Raw genomic sequence first — 4,426 nt, 5'->3', positions numbered from 1 at the left:
CACCGACTACTCCCCTATCACATTGTGTGCCATTCTAGAATCTGGAACTTTCTGTGGCTTGCGGTCAGTACGACACTTGTACTCTAACATACTCGTACCGTCATACACTGTGTTGTTGGTCACAGTTCGTTGTTCTATGTCGAGGCGCCATCTCATATCGTTGTTCTATTTCGATTCACGATCTCCTGTCGTGTTGTTTCCTGTCGGGTTGTCTCCTGTCGATCCCTCTCATATCAGGCATTGCACCTCCTTTCCCTTTCCATGGGTAGAAGTCTGACTGTGTTCTATTGTCTTGCAACGCACAAACATGTACTCCACCCTCTACTTAATCATTCCTTTATCATGCTTCCTCCGTCTAACGTCATGACATAACTACTTGTCTATAATTCATTAGCATGTTCATCTGAAAGACAAACATGTACTCTGTATGTTTTGCATATGCAATCAGTCCCTAATACCGTCACTTCACATTTACATATCGATGCACAAACTTTTGCATATTTCTTGTCATAAGTTAGCATCCCATCTCATATTGTGCATTCGTTACCCTTGATCATTCAATCAATGTATGATTTGTGTGTCGCACTTATTGTACTAAACCTATATATTAGCATAATACATAACTTACGATTGTATTGTTTTATCATCGGTGTTTCCGCCTGTTCATTTCCTTCATCCGTGTCGTTTTCATGTTCATACAAATTTAAAATCTGTAAGTTTCTTTTGCTCCAACGAGTGTCAACTACGAAGTGCATGGATTCTCTGATCATCAATCATGATTCAAGTACTGGTGCAGGGCTTCGAGATGTATTTAGTACGTGCCATATGTGTAGTGCTTCTCAAACATCATCTGGTGTGCACTTGTGGCTCAAATGAGAATTATCACATGAGACAATCCATTGCAATGATGACTGACCGCAGCATGTATGCGTGATTGGATGAGTCCATACTAATTGAATGTACAGCAGGTGTGGTACTGTAGCAGGTAAACATATAAGAATGATGCCTCTCCTTCGCGAAAAGTCGAATAGCGTCACTGCACGTCACTGCAACAAATTGGCTGCAAAAAAGGAAGTAATTGTATTTCATGTAATGCGAGAGAGCAGTATACAAGAATAATGAGAATTGGTTTAAAATTATCTGATGTATAAATTCTCCGAGCATTACTTATGATTCAAGTACTGGTTGTGTATACGCATTTGGAGATTGCATTTTATAGTATGTACCATATGCGTTAGTGTTTCTTAAATTTTAATACCAATTTATTGTTCAAATGATAAAAATCAACTGGGACAGTCCGTTGCAATGGCTATTGGCCACAGCCCATGCAATCGTGACTAGCTGAGTGCACAACAATTGAATGTACAGCAGATGTAGTCAATCACAGCAAGCAGGTGCAATACTGTAGCAGACATGTATGTAAGAATGACGCCGCTCAGTCGCCAAAAGTCGGTTAACAACCCTGCAATATTTTGAAAAAGAATAGTACTGTTCAATGTTCATGTGAGAGGACCAGCCGTCTCTTTCCTCCTGTTATGTTATCGGAGTACGCTATCACATGTGTGGGCACACATATAATTCGAGACGTTCATAAACCTGTAGATCAGGCCAAAAAGATTGTAATTTTGCCACCCATAACTACCGCAATCTGAAGCATTGCCTGAAAAATCATATCCATCACCGATTAAATTCATTCGACACTTGCACATAATGCAATCATTTGGACAATGACCATAAAGCCGTATACTCAACCAATTTAGTAATTGAATTTGCCACCCTGCGAAAGTGTCATCCTCCCTCATACAGTATGTACTTTCGGGAGCAAATATCAGACCCAAGAAAGCCATACAGACTACCATTTTTATCACAGCCCACACACGAATAGTCGGGATGATAAAAGATAGAGAATATGGCATGATAAGCACTAGAGGATCAGCCGGAGTTTCAAGTGAACTCTTCCATAGACGGTTCTAGCCCGAGCACACTGTCAGGGAAAAATATGGCGTGGGGGCGGGTTTGCCAATCGTAATCGTTTTTGAGGGTGATTCGGATAAGTACGCAAGTACATATCGTATAAGTTGATTCCAACCATCGGAAGGTATCAGAGAGATTATTCAAGCCGAACTGTTGAATAACAGCTCCATAACAAAGCATGCGGATGCCATATGCTTCACGGTGACATTATGTTCGACGGATAGAAAATGAGCGACTTCGGTAGAAATCTCCTTTCCTCTCCAAGAATACACTGAGTGTAGAATTTCAGCGGTTGCTCAAACACCGGATGTGTATACCCAAACAACAATTCGAAACAGCAGATACAACCATCGTAGTACATGGGAACTAATTATTCAAACACCAGCAACTACGATACTGAATGCTCCCAGATGAAATTTCGATCTGTGATGGATCGCGGACCAAAACATTAACTTCACAATTAATTTCCAAACACCAATCCACAGGAAGTGCATCTGGTCCTAATATCCTAATAATCACCATATCGTAGGCATCATGGTATCTATTTTATTTTACAACCAAACATTTTCGAATGTGTCGAAATCTAAATATCCGTTGAGTATATAAATTAAAAAATCAATGAAGTTTCAATTCCGATGAAGCTAACCGGTGCAGCGCTTCACTAGTAATGAAGAGATACCCAGTTCGACTCTGGGCATTGGCTTTTTGATTTAGGTTTTGTTGTTTGTGCTGCTTTTCTAGAAACTAAATAAACTTTGGCATTGGCATTTTCACGCACGGGCACTTCGAGTCTCTCAGAATAACTATAGAATATGGAAACATATTAATGTTCATTTATTGCGAACACTCGATAATAAATGGGGTTTACCAGTATTACACCGTCAATTTTTGAGTACATGTTTCGGTTCTTTATGTTAAAAATACGGATTTCACTTGTGATTTTTTTTTAAAGAAAACCGAAGCTGACGTTTTGAATATTGGTTTTAGGATGTGATGCCGAACGTAGATTAAAAAAATTAAAAACCCTGCCGCGGGAAGCGGAGAGGGACTGAAAGCTTTGCGATAATGAAGAATACAATTTAAATTTTAAGGGGTTTCAATCCCATGGCAATCTTGATAATTCTGATTGGTATTTTATTTGGCCTAAACCCTTTCATTGGATTAGGAGCGTGACAGACAGAAAACCTTGATCAAAGTAATAGACTTGTTTTGTCTTGTTTAGACTTTAGAAGGCTATGTCTATTTACAGCTATATATTTATCCACTATTTACTCTTTCAGTGATATTCAAATGAGTAAATTTGCTCTTGTATCAACTTCAGAAAAAAATAGGTGTCGAAATTGAATGTAGTCGTAGTTTTTAAACTAAGCATAGTCCGATGAAGCTAACCGGTGCAGCGCTTCACTTGTAATGAAGAGATACCCAGTTCGATTCTGGGCATCGGCTTTTATTGCTTTTGAAGTTTGAGGAAGTTTAGTTTTCTATTTAGAACAAATGAACCAGATTTCACTTCATTTCCGAGATCATTACGACATTAGTGATTGAACTTCAGGATTCAAATTCAAGTGATGAGGTACAGAAAGTTAAATCGAATAAGAGACGTTGTTGCAATATATATGTTACTTATAATAATAAGTTGAACATCCGATGAAGCTATTTAACCGCTGTAGCGATTCACTCTAGTGATGAAGAGATAATCATAAAATTTATAAAATTACTATTTGAAAGTTGACTAACATCCGATGAAGCTAACCGGTGCAGCGCTTCACTAGTAATGAAGAGATACCCAGTTCGACTCTGGGCATTGGCTTTTAAAGAAATTTACACACTTGTTCGTGTTATATACAAAATGAGTTGATCAGGACATTTGTTTTATAAAGAAAAGGGATGAGAGCAGCAGGCTAATGTACGTTCATGTTTTAAAATATACACAAGTACAGTATATATAAAGTATCATGTATAAAGATAGCAATGCCATAGGACTGGTCAAAGGCAATATGATATAAAACTCGTTCAAGTGCGGAACTGAGGAGCAATCATCCACAGGCGCCTAAAACTTAAAGCTGGATGCTGATCGTATGTGCAATTGTCTCCGAAGGCTGACCACGATCAATTACGCTTTTTCTATATAGAAAATAGTCAACAACAGAGATTGTCGACAGAAGAGTATATAAAACCATATCTTACTTAAAAAAAGAGAGCCCTTGCCCAGAGTCGAACTGGATATCTCTTCATTACAAGTGAAGCGCTGCACCGGTTAGCTTCAAAGGAATATATTTGAAGATTGAAACTTATATATTAATATTAGCTACTTTTGTTTGTAAACCAAAAGGAGTCATATTTGTACTATATACTGCAGTATTACTGTATAACACAACAATGATTAAAAGGATAAGACAACACCACTTCTGCAGTCATGTGAATTGTACTAAGACTGATACTTGGGGAGGGA

Source organism: Sphaeroforma arctica (assembly GCF_001186125.1).
Source record: "Sphaeroforma arctica JP610 unplaced genomic scaffold supercont1.298, whole genome shotgun sequence".
NCBI lineage: Eukaryota > Ichthyosporea > Ichthyophonida > Sphaeroforma > Sphaeroforma arctica.
The sequence above is the reverse complement of the archived record's forward strand: the minus strand, read 5'-3'. Positions refer to the sequence as shown.